Source organism: Ambystoma mexicanum, chromosome 3q (assembly GCF_040938575.1).
Source record: "Ambystoma mexicanum isolate Mex_15411 chromosome 3q, UKY_AmexF1_1, whole genome shotgun sequence".
NCBI lineage: Eukaryota > Metazoa > Chordata > Amphibia > Caudata > Ambystomatidae > Ambystoma > Ambystoma mexicanum.
This window is the reverse complement of record NC_090926.1, coordinates 1,060,411,374-1,060,428,908: the sequence shown is the minus strand read 5'-3', so window position 1 is coordinate 1,060,428,908 and position 17,535 is coordinate 1,060,411,374. Positions and strand designations below refer to the sequence as shown.

General features: G+C 46.2%; 1 protein-coding gene across 1 annotated transcript in view; it reads right to left on the bottom strand.

Moving 5' to 3' along the window:
* The window catches only part of GCGR (glucagon receptor), an 800,864-nt gene extending 784,113 nt beyond the window's left edge, over positions 1-16,751 (bottom strand). The window contains exon 1 of the mRNA XM_069655284.1: positions 16,475-16,751. The gene's annotated coding sequence lies outside the window, so the exon portion shown is untranslated. The remainder of the gene's footprint in view (positions 1-16,474) is intronic.
* Positions 16,752-17,535: the final 784 nt, after the last annotated feature.

Sequence of the window (17,535 nt, the reverse complement as noted above, 5' to 3'; positions counted from 1 at the left end):
GGGGCTTAAAGGAGTATGTCATTCAAGTTAACGGAGGTCACGCGCTACATCAGACAGTGGTGCTTCAACAATGCGGCTAGATAATATTTCCTAAATAGTCAATCTGGTGCTTAAGGCTCCTGCGAGTTACAACTTTGCAATCATTGCTTATGATAGCCGCAAGGATGTAGGCGTCGCTTGACGGTAGGCGATGATAATATTGTTAGGTGGGCGATATCGTGGAAACGTTAACTTTGATGGCTGGGCTTGTAGGATCCGGGTTAGTCAACGTGCTGGGGCTCTGGAGGAATATCGGGCAGGAATATCTGGCGGTGGCGGCTGGAAGGACTGGACAGGTACAGGACAGGTTGTTGTCCTTGGTTCAGTGGTCCTTTGGGCAGTGGGCTGGCTTACGCCTCGCTGGCCCAATGCCCTAATGACAGGTTCGGAACCATCACATTAGAATATAACTAAATGAATAAATCCGTCATATGTGGTTAACAGTGACAGGTCTGTGCACATTGGAACCATCACCCCTGGATAATGATGACAGTAACTAACCCATAACAACCTTCACATCTGGATAAGGATGAATGGTTGCTGGCAGGCAGCAGGTCAGAACCCATGAGAATCCTCCGATCTGGGCTATATATGGTCTTTTTACGAGGGAAACCTTCACATCTGGATAAAGATGAATGGTTGCTGGCAGCAGGTCAGAACCCATGGGAATCCTCAGATCTGGGCTATATATGATCTTTTTATGAGGGAAACCTTCACATGTGGACAAGGACACCTGCGGTGCGATAAGAAAATCAACGTCTGGTTAAGCACCTTCGCCATTGGATGACAGGCCTCAACACAGCAAACCCCTCCGATAGAATGGCAGGGCCGGACGCATCAAATCAATCACATCTGGAAACACCCCGCTTATATCACCTTCATAACGACAGCTCAGCACCCACCAGTCTCACCTCATCTGAGTTAAAAGTACAAGCATGGACCCAGCACGTGTATAGAAATGACAGGTCATGGTGAACACAGCTGGATAGAATGACAAGTCACAACCAAGCAGACACCTCACATCTGGATAACAATGGCAGGGCCCTCACATTAAGATGGGAAGTAAAGATCCAAACTCATTCTTCACACGTGGATAATAATGACAGGTCTGACCCACTAGAACCTTCACACCTAGATACAAATGACAACCGTACCCCTTAAGGACCCTCACATCCGGGTAATATTGACACGTCTGATCCACTAGAACCTTAACACCTAGATACAAATGACAACCGTACCCCATCAGGACCCTCACATCTGGGTAATATTGACAGGTCTGATCCACTAGAACCTTAACACCTAGATACAAATGACAACCGTACCCCACCCGGACCCTCACATCCGGGTAATATTGACAGGTCTGATCCACTAGAACCTTAACACCTAGATACAAATGACAACCGTACCCCATCAGGACCCTCACATCTGGGTAATATTGACAGGTCTGACCCACTAGAACATTAACACCTAGATACAAATGACAACCGTACCCCACCCGGACCCTCACATCCGGGTAATATTGACAGGTCTGATCCACTAGAACCTTAACACCTAGATACAAATGACAACCGTACCCCATCCGGACCCTCACATCTGGGTAATATTGACAGGTCTGACCCACTAGAACCTTAACACCTAGATACAAATGACAACCGTACCCCACCCGGACCCTCACATCCGGGTAATATTGACAGGTCTGACCCACTAGAACCTTAACACCTAGATATAAATGACAACCGTACCCCATCAGGACCCTCACATCTGGGTAATATTGACAGGTCTGACCCACTAGAACCTTAAAACCTAGATACAAATGACAACCGTACCCCACCCGGACCCTCACATCCGGGTAATATTGACAGGTCTGAGCCCAGTAGAACCTTAACACCTAGATACAAATGATAACCATATCCCACCAGGACCCTCACATTTGAAAAATTACAGGTCCGAGCCATTAGAACTTTCACATTTAGATACAAATGATATCCATATCCCACCAGAACCCTCACATTTGAAAAATTACAGGTCTGAGCCATTAGAACCTTTACATTTAGATACAAATGATATCCATACCCCACCATGACCCTCACATCTAGATATTAATGACAGGTCTGAGACCATTAGAACCTTTACACCTACATACAAATGATATCCATACCCCACCATGACACTCACATCTAGATATTAATGACAAGTCTGAGCCCACTAGAACCTTTACACCTACATATAAATGATAGCCATACCCCATCAGGACCTTCACATCTGGGTAATACTGACAAGTCTGAGCCCATTGAATCCTTTAAAGCTAGATACAAATGACAACCGTACCCCATCCGGACCCTCACATCTGGGTAATATTGACAGGTCTGACCCAATAGAACCTTAACACCTAGATACAAATGACAACCGTACCCCACCCGGACCCTCTCATCCGGGTAATATTGACAGGTCTGACCCACTAGAACCTTAACACCTAGATACAAATGACAACCGTACCCCATCAGGACCCTCACATCTGGGTAATATTGACAGGTCTGACCCACTAGAACCTTAAAACCTAGATACAAATGACAACCGTACCCCACCCGGACCCTCACATCCGGGTAATATTGACAGGTCTGAGCCCAGTAGAACCTTAACACCTAGATACAAATGATAACCATATCCCACCAGGACCCTCACATTTGAAAAATTACAGGTCCGAGCCATTAGAACTTTCACATTTAGATACAAATGATATCCATATCCCACCAGAACCCTCACATTTGAAAAACTACAGGTCTGAGCCATTAGAACCTTTACATTTAGATACAAATGATATCCATACCCCACCATGACCCTCACATCTAGATATTAATGATAGGTCTGAGACCATTAGAACCTTTACACCTACATACAAATGATATCCATACCCCACCATGACACTCACATCTAGATATTAATGACAGGTCTGAGCCCACTAGAACCTTTACACCTACATACAAATGATAGCCATACCCCATCAGGACCTTCACATCTGGGTAATACTGACAAGTCTGAGCCCATTGAATCCTTTAAAGCTAGATACAAATGACAACCGTACCCCATCCGGACCCTCACATCTGGGTAATATTGACAGGTCTGACCCACTAGAACCTTAACACCTAGATACAAATGACAACCGTACCCCACCCGGACCCTCACATCCGGGTAATATTGACAGGTCTGACCCACTAGAACCTTAACACCTAGATACAAATGACAACCGTACCCCATCAGGACCCTCACATCTGGGTAATATTGACAGGTCTGACCCACTAGAACCTTAAAACCTAGATACAAATGACAACCGTACCCCACCCGGACCCTCACATCCGGGTAATATTGACAGGTCTGAGCCCAGTAGAACCTTAACACCTAGATACAAATGATAACCATATCCCACCAGGACCCTCACATTTGAAAAATTACAGGTCCGAGCCATTAGAACTTTCACATTTAGATACAAATGATATCCATATCCCACCAGAACCCTCACATTTGAAAAATTACAGGTCTGAGCCATTAGAACCTTTACATTTAGATACAAATGATATCCATACCCCACCATGACCCTCACATCTAGATATTAATGACAGGTCTGAGACCATTAGAACCTTTACACCTACATACAAATGATATCCATACCCCACCATGACACTCACATCTAGATATTAATGACAGGTCTGAGCCCACTAGAACCTTTACACCTACATACAAATGATAGCCATACCCCATCAGGACCTTCACATCTGGGTAATACTGACAAGTCTGAGCCCATTGAATCCTTTAAAGCTAGATACAAATGACAACCATACCCCACCAGGACCCTCATATCTGGGTAATGTTGACAGGTCTCTGCACACTAGAACCTTTACACATACATACAAATTATATCCATATCCCACCAGGACCCTCACATTGGGGTACTTTTGACAGGTCTCAGCCCACTAGAACCTTTACACCTACATACAAATGATAGACATACCCCATCAGGTGTTTCCACAGGCTTTATATAAAGGTTTCCAAATAGAGCTAGTATTATTTTCCTTCAAAGCTCCCACTATATTTTTACACTGGGTGTTTAGTTTCTGGTCTGCCTTCTTTTAGACCAATTTCTATATTGATTCATGTTTACGCTCTTTCGTGCACTCCTCAGGGGATCTAACAAAAAGGTTCACCTCTTGCAATTTGTTTACAAAGTTGTCTCTTGGCGTGGAGAATTTCAATATCAAAAACTGGATTTTTCTTTTTACCTATGACGGTCAAGGGGGGCAATTTGTACTCCAAAATGAATATAGATAGTTTTCTAATTAATTGTTCTATTTCATCGGTTTTTAGCAATCAAAATACATTGTTAGAGTCTTCTGCCATTCGCTGTATTTCACGGCACATTTTTTAAATATTGGTAATGGACCACTTAATTGTTCAGGTGAATACAAACAATCGAAGGATCACTATATGAGGTAGGGAGGACTTTAAGATCAGTTACATATTGTAATAGAGGCACATTTCCACATAAATAGTCCACTGTTGCATATTTCGTACTGTTGTACCACGTGGGTTTGCCGGGGGTATGACTAATTGTCCTGCAATTCAATTACAATAGATCCCATTCAGCCATGAATGAATTGCATTCAAATCCCTTTCTGTTGGTTTTAGGATATGTCAAGATATTGGAGTAAGCAATATTTATATAGTGACCATCTATCACTGAGACACCACATCCGGTGTTTAGGTCACCAACCAGTAAGATCATATTGGTATTAGAGGATATGGCCCATTTTGTAACTATTACATCAACATAATCAAATATCTCACTGGTACATTTTCAGTTGGGGGGTCATATATGTTTAAGATCAAGATGTTTGGGGCATATATGGAATGCTTAGATTTAATCTCTATTGCTAATACATTGTCGTTAACATGCATCGTATTTATTCTTTTACATTGTTACTCATGGCTCACTCCAATAAACAGCCCGCCATGTGCACGGCCTTTTAAGCCTTTTTTAGCATTCACTTGATGCATGACATGACTAACCAAATAAAAATCATTAGTCAACCAAGTTTCTTGCAGCATGAACACTGGAATAAACCACATGCGTCTCAAGGGATGGACCTGTTTTTATAAAATGCGAATGGCCTCTTATATTCGATGAGGCCACTTTAAATTCTCATTTTTGTGAGGGCTCCGTTTGGTGCACTCAACTCTTCAGCCACTGCGACCCCTTTTGATTGTCGAGGCTTTCCGTCTTCGATCTGGTAGTAATGATTGTCTCTTTCTTCTTTGTTACACAGCCGTGTTCGCAGCAAGAGATTGTTGTAATGTTATTATTTCTTTATCTAGGTCATAGCCCAGGTAATCCAGTGATTCACATTGACTCCTAATCAAGCTAGCAGTAGATGGTAATACACAGTGAATTCGGGAAACTGCACCAAACCCTCTTTTCGTTTGTTCAGTGAAATCAAAGTTACAAGATTTTAAGACACAAAGAGAAGGTATTTTCCAGAATAAATGTACTAGTGCAGTTCTATTAATCTTTTTTTGGATTGGGCATTGACTTTTTCACTAATTACTACTATACGGACACCTAGAGCACGTTCCAGTTCTTTTTTGTCGTGCGCACCATAAAGTGTAACCTTAGGGATGGCCTTGGTCCGAGTACAAAGTTTCTCGGAATTTTGACGATTACAGCTTATTTCATTGAGGAATGATTAAGACTGTTTTACTTGATGGGGAGACAGTGTTTGGGCGTCATTGTCGCTGGTGTTGTGTTCCTGTAATATCCAGCTGGTTAGTGTTCCCATTTTCTGTTGTCTCCATTTCTTTTTTCTGTTCTCTCTCTTCCTTGTTCGTTTAGTTTTCCCACGAGGATCAGAGGCAGACACGGTGGTGGAATTTAGTGGTTACGCTTGTTCATCTAAATCAGAGTCAGCATACGTTGATTTCTCTTTGCGTTTTTCTTGTATTTTGTGCAGTTTCTCATATCTACGCCTTTGCTTGTGGGTCGGGTATGTGAGGGGGGAGCCTGTTTGGTTATGAAGGATTATCAGTTGTTCGTCTTCATCTTGAGTATTGATAATGATGGGCAGCAGCTTTGCTGTTAATGGTTCACCATCAGGCTTCAGCTGTATTTCGCTACTGTTAATATCGCACTTTAGTTGATTACGTAGACTCTCAAGTAACTCCCTATGTTTTTGGGTCTCCATATAAATGCGGTCACAGAGCTTTAACAAGATTTTGATGGCAAATTTAAGTAAGCCATTTGGTAATTGGGTCCCAGTTGTGGTGGAATTTTCTTCTCTTGACTGGTGAATGCTCTGTGGGGCTTCTTCAACACCACTTTCACTTTGTTCAATAACTGCTGTGTTGCCTGGGGCAGAGCCGACTCTGAGCGGGGAGTTCAGAGTCGGAGGGAGAAGAAGCAGAGTGGTAGAAAGTCTTTGATGTTCATATGAGGTGCCTGCTTCATTGGCTTAGTAAGAGGATAATACTGACACTGGTTCTTTCTCAATGCTTTTCTCTTGAATAGTTCTCGATATGCAATAGATAAGGTAGCACAAATCAAGTAGAGAGTTGTCATCGATCTCTCCAAGAGAAGCGACAGATAATAAGCTGATTTTGATATTTCTTGGATGTATTTCTGCTTCAGTCAGTTTTTCAATCGTAAGGTCTTTCCCCTCTTTTTATTTGCCTCCTGGTTTAAATTGCGCTGTGATGTGGATAGTTGAAGAGTGTTCATGGGGAATTGTTTTGGTAGGAGGAGGGGGGCTCTTGACACAAGATTGGACTCTCTCTATTTCCATGGTTACTTTCATCCTTCTACGCCCTCCTGTAACAGGTAGTTTTTCCATAGAGTTTAGTTTCACGCAAGTTATAGTGTTTGCTTTTGCAAGGCACTTTCCGTGGCATCTTATAAGTTCTGAGAGGCTTACTTTGTTCCATGTTGCCCGCTCTCACCTCGGAGTGCTGCTGACCGCTTATACGCCACTTCACAAGCATGGCGCTACGCGCGTACTGGCAGGTTTTAAAGTTTTCAGCTCCACAAGTCCAGAACAGGCTCTGTCTCTCTCACGAGTAAAGGCTCTGTAGACAGACTCCTCAGGTGCAAGACAAACAGCATATCCTGCTGCTGGCCACTTATACACGCGCCATAATCCTATTAGAACCTTTACACCTAGATACAAATGAGAGGGTTCCATGTCGTTTCACCGACAGGAATTACTTCTAATTAATTATTTTGAAGAAAATCAATGATTTTGTATTTTTAATTTGGGGGGTTTCCCCCAAACCCCACCTTTTCCTATACTAGTACCCCTACCTCAAACCCCTCCCCACCCCTTTTAACCCGTTGCCCACAACTTCTTGCATAATTTCCTGTCCTTAAAACAGCAGGATACAAAATGATATATGTACTCCATCAAGGCCCTTACATCTGGATAATGATGACACAACTGATCATATTAGAGCTTTACACCTAGATACAAATGATATCCATACCCCGTCAGGACCCTCATATCTGGATTATAATGACATGTCTGAAACCAGTTAAGCCTTCACATTTGATAATAAGGACCAGTCTGACCTCATCAAAATCTCTTTTACCTGGAAAACAAGAATAGGTCTGAACTCACCCAGTTAAGCCGCCACATCTAGATAATAAGGACTGGCCTGAGCCCATCTAAACCTTAACATCTCTATAATGATGAAAGGCCTGGACTCATCCAAATCTTCACATCTGGATAATAATGTAAGGTCTAATCTCATCTAACCCTTTTTATCTGAAAAATAATGAAAAGGTGTGAACCCAGCTAAACCTTCACTTCTAGATAATAATGGCAGGTCTGAACCTTCACATCTCAGCTAAACAATGGCTGATCTAACAAAGGGAAGCGTTCACATCTGAATAATGACATGTTCAAGACTTCACTTCATATCGCCACGGGGCACAGTTTGAACCAATCATAAAGTTTGCATCTGAATAATTAGGACAGGTTGTGGCATAGACGAATCTTAACATCTGGAAATAATGACAGGTTGTGGCATAGACGAATCTTAACATCTGGAAATAATGACAGGTTGGAGCGCGGCAGATCCTTAATATTTGGATAATATTGTCAGGTTGTGGCAGAGCAGAATATTACTATCTGAACAGTAATGACGCATTGTGGCACAGTGGATCCTTCACACTGGGATATTAAGGGAAGGATGTAGTACAGAAAGGACCTTCACATCTGGTTAATAATGACAGGTTATGGCACACCAAAAGCTTCACATATGGATAGGAATCAAAGGTTGGGATACAATGGAAATTTCACATGTGGGTAAAAATGACAGCTTGTGGTATCGTTGAACCTTCACACGTAGACATTAATGGCAGGATGTGGCACAGATGAACCCTCACATCTGCATAATAGCCACAGGTTGTGGCACAGAGCAATATTCCCTTGTGGATACGAAAGATTTGTTGTGGCGCAGCAGAACCCTCACATCTGATTAGTAATGAGAGGTTGCGGTACAGCAGAACCTTCACATCTGGATAACAATGGCATGTTGTGTCACAATGCAAATTTCACATACGGGTAAAAATGACATGATGAGGCACAGAAGTACCTTCACAATAATGACAGGTTGTGGCAGCAGAGACATATTCACATCTGGATAACAATAGCAGGCTCTGGCACACTGGAACGTTCCCATCTGGATAATAATGACAGGCTGTAGCCCCGAGGACCCTACACATCTGGATATCGACAGATTGTTGCACAGCTGTGCCTTCACAACTGGATTATGGCAAAACCGAATCTACCAAATCCTTCTAACCAGACTCATATTGACCACAGAAAAACCTTCACATCTGAATAATGTTAAGTCCAAACCCAGCCGAGCATTCACAGCGGCCCGGGGAAGAACTCAAAGCCATCAGGCACGTCACATCTGTTTAAGTAAGGACAGGTCTGAAACCTGTGCATCGTTCACAACGAGATCACAATGTCGGTGTGTGCCACAGCAGAACGTCCACATCTCTATAAGAATGCCAAGTTGCGGCACAGCGGAGCCTTCACATCTGAATAATAATGGCAGCGTGTGGCATAGAAGAGCCTTCACATCTGGATAATAATGGCAGGCTGAGGCATAGCAGAGCCTTTACATCTGGATAATAATGGCAGGCTGAGGCATAGTGCATCCTTCACATCTGAATAATAACGGCAGGCTGAGGCATAGCAGAGCCTTCACATCTGGATAATGGCAGGCTGGGAATAGTGCATCCTTCACATTTTGATAATAATGGAAGGCTGAGGCACAGCAGAGGCTTTACATCTGGATAATAATGGCAGGCTGAGACATAGCAGAGGCTTTACATCTGGATAATGGCAGGCTGAGAATAGTGCGTCCTTCACATCTGGATAATAATGGCAGGCTGAGGCATAGCAGAGCCTTCACATCTGGATAATGGCAGGCTGGGAATAGTGCATCCTTCACATTTTGATAATAATGGAAGGCTGAGGCACAGCTGAGGCTTTACATCTGGATAATAATGGCAGGCTGAGACATAGCAGAGGCTTTACATCTGGATAATGGCAGGCTGAGAATAGTGCGTCCTTCACATCTGGATAATAATGGCAGGCTGAGGCACATCGGACACATAATGGTAGCGTGTGGCACAGCGGAGCCTTTACATCTGTATAATAATGGCAGCCTGAGGAACGTTGCAGCATTCACATCTGGTTAACAATTGCAGGTTGCGGCACAGCAGAACATTCACATGTGGATAATAATGGCAGGTTGTGGAACAGTACAGCCTTCACGTGTGGTTAAGAATGGCAGGTTGTGGCAGGGCAGAACATTCACATCTGGAAAATAATAGCCGGCTGAGCCACAGCAGAACATTCACATGTTGACAGTAATGGAAGGCTGTGGCCGAGCGAAAGTTTACGATATGGGGGCCAGTGGCAGGTTGTGGCACAGCAAAACATTCACATCTGGATAACAATGCTAGGTTATGGTACATCAGAGCCTTCACGTCTGGATAGTAAGGACGGTCTGAACCCACCACAGTCAAAGTATTCTTTATTTGAGTAAAGGTTTTCACTGAGCGCCATACAAATATTGTATTTTCTTTAATACTATCCACAGATTATAAATGATCCAAGAAGATAAGAAGCATCTGGATTGAGTTTTGCATCCATCCGAGGCTTCACATCTGTTAAGGACAAGTGCAAATGAAAGTGAACCTTCACAGCCTGGTAATGGTAGGGGAAGTCACATCAAAACTTTCACACGTAGCTGCAAGTGAGAGCTCCCAACACTCAAGGATCTTCAGACCTGAATGAAACTGACAGGACTGGCCCCAGGAGCATTCGCGGCCGGCTGATCATACGGCTCTTTACATCTGTTTCATGACAGCTAAGCATTTATTCAACAGTACACATCTGGATGTACCCTGGCTAAGCACTTCCAAACATTCACATCTGGTTCGTGCCAGGTCCACCCCACCCAACAGTGCACATCTGGATAACGACAGGGAAAAGTGCTTCCAAACCTTCCCATCTAGAGAATGTCAGGTCCTAACACACAGTGCACCTCTGGATAATGACAAAGCTACGCTCTTCCAAACCTTCCCATCTAGAGAATGACAGGTCCTAACGCACAGTGCACCTCTGGATAATAAAAGAGCTGCGCTCTTCCAAACCTTCCCATCTAGAGAATGACAGGTCCTAACGCACAGTGCACCTCTAGATAATAACAGAGCTGCGCTCTTCTCAGACCTCCACAGTTAGAGAATGGCAGCTCCTAAAACACAGTGCACCTCTGGATAATAACAGAGCTACTCTCTTCCAACCCTTCACATCTAGAGAATGGCAGGTCCTAACGCACATTGCACCTCTCAATTATAGCAGAGTTACGCTCTTCCAAACCTTCACATCTAGAGAATGGCTTGTCCAAGCCCATCCAACAGGACAGCTCTGGATAATGACATGGCAAAGCTCTTCCAAACTTTCATATCTAGAGAATGGTAGGTACTAAGGCACAGTGCACCTCTGGATAGTGACAGATCTACGCTCTTCCATACCTTCACATCTAGACATTAGGCCCTCATTACAGGTCAGTCAGAAACTGTGACGGTAAACCGGCAGGTAGCCGCCGGACCCGTAATGATTACTGCCGCCTGACATGCCGGAAACACCAGGGCATTACAGCCCTGTCGGTCCAGTAAGTCAGGCGCTGGTAAAATGTTGATCCCCATTCCAGAACTCTATGGGAGTGGGGACCACGGAATCACAGGCACCCTTAATGACGGTGCCGGTCTGCAGGCGGGTGCCGATCCACCCGCCAGGTCTGACCCTGGCGGGCGGAACGGCACCTGCCGGCACCGTTGTTTCCAGACCAGCAAACTTGTAATGAGAGCCAATGTCATGTCCGAACTCATCCAGCAGTACACACCTAGACAATGACAGAGCTACGCTCTTCCAAACTTTTACAGTTAGATAACGGCAGGTCCTACAGCACAGTGCACCATGGCAGAGCAACGTTCTTCCAAACCTTCACATCTAGAGAACGGCATGTCCTTACGCACAGCGCATCGCTGGATAATAACAGAGCTACGCGCTTCCAATCCTTCACATCTAGAGAATGGCAGGTGCTAACGCACAGTGCACCTCTGGATAATGACAGAGCTATGTGCTTCCAAACCTTTGCATCTAGAGAAAGGCGGGTGCTAACGCACAATGAACCTCTGGATAATAACAGAACTATGCTTTTCCAAACCTTTGCATCTAGAGAATGGGAGGTGCTAACGCACAGTGCACCTCTGGATAATGACAGAGCTACGTGCTTCCAAACCTTCGTATCTAGAGAATGGCGGGTGCTAACGCACAGTGAACCTCTGGATAATAACAGAGCTATGCTCTTCCAAACCTTTGCATCTAGAGAATGGGAGGTCCTAACGCACAGTGGACCTCTGGATAATAACAGAGCTACGCGCTTCCAAACCTTCCAATCTAGAGAATGGCAGGTCCTAGCGTACAGTGGACCTCTGGATAATAACAGAGATACACGCTTCCAAACCTTCCAATCTAGAGAATGGCAGGTCCTAGCGTACAGTGCACCTCCAGATAATAACAGAGCTACGCGCTTCCAAACCTTCACATCTCGATAATGCAGGTCCTAACGCACAGTGAACCTCTGAATAATAATAGAGCTACACGCGTCCAAACCTTCACATATAGATAATGGCAGGTCCTAACACTCATTGCATCTCTGGATAATAACAGAGCTACGCTTCAAAACCTTCCCATCTAGAGAATGTCAGGTCCTAACGTACAGTGCACCTCTGGATAATGACAAAGCTACGCTCTTCCAAACCTTCCCATCTAGAGAATGACAGGTCCTAACGCACAGTGCACCTCTGGATAATAAAAGAGCTGCGCTCTTCCAAACCTTCCCATCTAGAGAATGACAGGTCCTAACGCACAGTGCACCTCTAGATAATAACAGAGCTGCGCTCTTCTCAGACCTCCACAGTTAGAGAATGGCAGCTCCTAAAACACAGTGCACCTCTGGATAATAACAGAGCTACGCTCTTCCAAACCTTCACAGTTATAGAATGGCAGGTCCTAACGCACAGTGCACCTCCAGATAATAACAGAGCTACGCGCTTCCAAACCTTCACATCTCGATAATGGCAGGTCCTAACATTCACTGCATCTCTGGATAATAACAGAGCTACGCTTCAAAACCTTCCCATCTAGAGAATGACAGGTCCTAACGCACAGTGCACCTCTGGATAATAACAGAGCTGCACTCTTTTCAGACCTTCACAGTTAGAGAATGGCAGGTCCTAAAACACAGTGCACCTCTGGATAATAACAGAGCTACGCTCTTCCAACCCTTCACATCTAGAGAATGGCAGGTCCTAACGCACATTGCACCTCTCAATTATAGCAGAGTTGCGCTCTTCCAAACCTTTACATCTAGAGAATGGCTTGTCCAAGCCCATCCAACAGGACAGCTCTGGATAATGACATGGCAAAGCTCTTCCAAACTTTCATATCTAGAGAATGGTAGGTACTAAGGCACAGTGCACCTCTGGATAGTGACAGATCTACGCTCTTCCATACCTTCACATCTAGACATTTGGCCCTCATTACGGGTCAGTCAGAAACTGTGACGGTAAACCGGCAGGTAGCCGCCGGACCCGTAATGATTACTGCCGCCTGACATGCCGGAAACACCAGGGCATTACAGCCCTGTCGGTCCAGTAAGTCAGGCGCTGGTGAAATGTTGATCCCCATTCCAGAACTCTATGGGAGTGGGGACCACGGAATCACAGGCACCCTTAATAACGGTGCCGGTCTGCAGGTGGGTGCCGTTCCACCCGCCAGGTCTGACCCAGGCGGGCGGAACGGCACCTGCTGGCACCGTTGTTTCAAGACCAGCAAACTTGTAATGAGGGCCAATGTCATGTCCAAACTCATCCAGCAGTACACACCTAGAAAATGACAGAGCTACGCTCTTCCAAACTTTTACAGTTAGATAACGGAAGGTCCTAAAGCACAGTGCACCATGGCAGAAAAACGTTCTTCCAAACCTTCACATCTAGAGAACGGCATGTCCTTACGCACAGTGCATCGCTGGATAATAACAGAGCTACGCGCTTCCAAACCTTCACATCTAGAGAATGGCAGGTGCTAACGCACAGTGCACCGCTGGATAATGACAGAGCAATGTGCTTCCAAACCTTTGCATCTAGAGAAAGGCGGGTGCTAACGCACAATGAACCTCTGGATAATTACAGAACTATGCTTTTCCAAACCTTCGCATCTAGAGAATGGGAGGTGCTAACGCACAGTGCACCTCTGGATAATGACAGAGCTACGTGCTTCCAAACCTTCGCATCTAGAGAATGGCAGGTCCTAGCGTACAGTGCACCTCTGGATAATAACAGAGGTACGCGCTTCCAAACCTTCCAATCTAGAGAATGGCAGGTCCTAGCGTACAGTGCACCTCCAGATAATAACAGAGCTACGTGCTTCCAAACCTTCACATCTCGATAATGGCAGGTCCTAACGCGCAGTGAACCTCTGGATAATAATAGAGCTACACGCTTCCAAACCTTCACATATAGATAATGGCAGGTCCTAACACTCATTGCATCTCCGTATAATAACAGAGCTACGCTTCAAAACCTTCCCATCTAGAGAATGGCAGGTGCTAACGCACAGTGCACTTCTGCATAATGATGGAGCTACGCTCTTCCGAACCTTCACATCTAGACAATGGCAGGTCCTAAGCACAGTGCACCTCTGGATACTGACAGAACTATGCTCTTCCAACCTTTACAATTAGAGAATGGGAGGTCCTAACACACAGAGCACCTCTGCATAATAACAGAGCTACGCTCTTCCAAATCTTCACATCTAGAGAATGGCAGGTCCTAAGGCACAGTGCACCTCTGGATAATAACAGAGCTACGCTCTTCCAAATCTTCACATCTAGAGAATGGCAGGTCCTAAGGCACAGTGCACCTCTAGATAATAACAGAGCTACGCTCTTCCAAATCTTTATATCTAGAGAATGGCAGGTCCTAAAGCACAGTGCACCTCTGGATAATAGCAGAGCTACGCTCTTCCAAATCTTCACCTCTAGAGAATGGCAGGTCCTAAAGCACAGTGCACCTCTGGATAGTAACAGAGCTACGCTCTTCCAAATCTTCACATCTAGAGAATGGCAGGTCCTATGGCACAGTGCACCTCTGGATAATAACAGAGCTACGCTCTTCCAAATCTTCACATCTAGAGAATGGCAGGTCCTAAGGCACAGTGCACCTCTGCATAATGACAGAGCTAGCTCTTCCAAATCTTCACATCTAGAGAATGGCAGGTCCTAAGGCACAGTGCACCTCTGGATAATAACAGAGCTGCGCTCTTCCAAATCTTCACATCTAGAGAATGGCAGGTCCTAAGGCACAGTGCACTTCTGGATAATGACAGAGCTAGCTCTTCCAAATCTTCACATCTAGAGAATGGCAGGTCCTAACACACAGTGCACCTCTGGATAATGACAGAGATGCGCTCTTCTCAGACCTTCACAGTTAGAGAATGGCAGGTCCTAACACACAGTGCACCTCTGGATAATGACAGAGCTACCCTCTTTTCCGAACCTTCACATCTAGACAATGTCAGGTCTGAACCCATCCAACAGTGCATTTCGGGTTAATGACAGGGAAAAGCGCTAGCAAACCTTCACATCTAGAAAAGGGAAGGTCCGAGCCCATCCAACAGAGCACCTCTGGATAATGACAGAACTAAACTTTTCCAAACCTTCACATCTAGACAATGGCAGGTCCTAAGATACAGTGCACCTCTGGATAATGACAGAACTACGCTCTTCCAAACCTTCACATCCGAACCCATCCGAAAGTGCACCTCTGGATAATGGCAGGGCTGATAGCTTTACAACCTTCACGCGGAGACAATGGCAGGTCCTAAGGTACAGTGCACCTCTGGATAATGACAGAACTACGCTCTTCCAAACCTTCACATCCGAACCCATCCGAAAGTGCACCTCTGGATAATGGCAGGGCTGATAGCTTTACAACCTTCACGCGGAGACAATGGCAGGTCCTGACCACGAGAACTTTCACACCTGCCTAACAGTGACATCCAATCTATCTTAACCTCCACATCTGGGCCATGGAGGGGCCAAACCAAACTAACAGACCTACACCCAGAAATCTCCCACCATAAGACAATTCTGAGCGAAGACCCCTCCTCCCGCCCCGATTCCTCATACACACAGTGTGAGAGACTGTTACACGTGGGCAAGCAACACTGCCCCTCGAATCAAGCCCACGTTAACCTCGCCCCAACCCCCGTGGCACAGCGGACGCCCCCCGCCCCAATGAAACCACTGATCATACACTGAACATGGTGCACCGTCTGCGGGGTTGTGCCAGCAGGACCGGGGCGGACCACTACGGACAGTGACAAACCTTGATAAAGCCCCCACTCCACCCCACCCGAACCTCACACCCCGACTCAAGCCGGAAGCACCTGCCCCGCCAGTGCACCGGTGACGACTGGTGCTGGCCAGGTTCGAAAGTTTGGGGGAGAGAGTGGGCAGTGATGGCGGGTGGGATCCGTTGGTACCCCCTGGATGTTGGAGAGCTACAGCAGCAGGTGCTGCCATGTGGTGCCAGGGTGCGGGGCGTCCAGGGAGAAAAGGCGCCGCTCCACTAGGTCCGTCAGAGCTCTGGGCGCTAGAGTCTGGGGCAAGGAACCGCGTATGGGTCTGGGAGGAGGAGGGGGTACCGGGGAGATGTAAGGATGGGAGACAGCGGGGTCAGGAGGTTCGGGGGCGCAAAGGGATGAGGGCGGTAAGGGCGGCCGACTAGTGGGGGTTTGCTCCTTACCTGTCTCGGAGGGTCCCACCGGTCTCCGTGCAACCCGGTACGGCATCTTCTGTGCAAGAAATGGGCACAAGAACGGCAGCCGACCAGAGAGCCCGACTCCTGCCCTCCGACCACACCTGCCCCGGCGGCCGCAGGGCACCTGCTCCGGGCGCTCCCCTCCCGAGCCTCTGACTCCTTCTGGCCAGATGTCGGATGGCGATGGTCCCTCCTGTGGCCTCCCGAGCCCCTTGGATCCCCCGTAGTCAGCCGTCACCTCTCACTACACAGAAACTTTCCAGCGAGTGAGGAGTGTAGACTGACAGCAGAGGGACTCCCGCCCCGCCCCCGCGGCAAGCCCCGCCCATGGCGATATTCCCTCCCCCTCCCCCACCTCCCTTCCCCTAGAGTCCGCGGTGAGGACAGAATAAACAGACAGCGACCGGCCGCCTGCCGTGGTGAAGAAGACACTCACCCAATAGCAGACTGACACTGAAAGTCGGTGACACTGACACTCATTAGATTATGCCATCCAGTGACACTAATTATGCGACACTGAAAGTCGATGACGCTCACTGAAATGTATCCGGATCTCAGAAAATCTGAAGCCGCTCATTGAAACCCATTGACACTAATTAACACGCACACCTCCAGCACTCTCTGAAACTCACTGATATGAAGCGCATATGAAACTGAGGCTCATTAAATCTCTGACACTGAAACTAACACTGACTGCCACTGAAACTAACCCTGACTGCCACTGAAACTAACACTGACTGCCACTGACACGGACTGCCACTTCACAGACTGCCATTGAAAGTCATTGAAACTGAAATCCCACAACACGAATTGCAACTCGCTGGCAAAGACACGGGCACTTGCTCAACGCCTGTGGCACTTGCTAAAACTCACCGACGCTCACTGAAATTCATAAAACCTCACTGAAAGTGGCTCTCACCGAAGCTTGCTGAAACACACCACTCACTGAGAACTCAATGACACCCACTGAAAGTATCTGAAACTGACATTGATTGGAACTCACGGACCCTCACTCTGACTCAATGACACTGAAACTCGCTAGCACA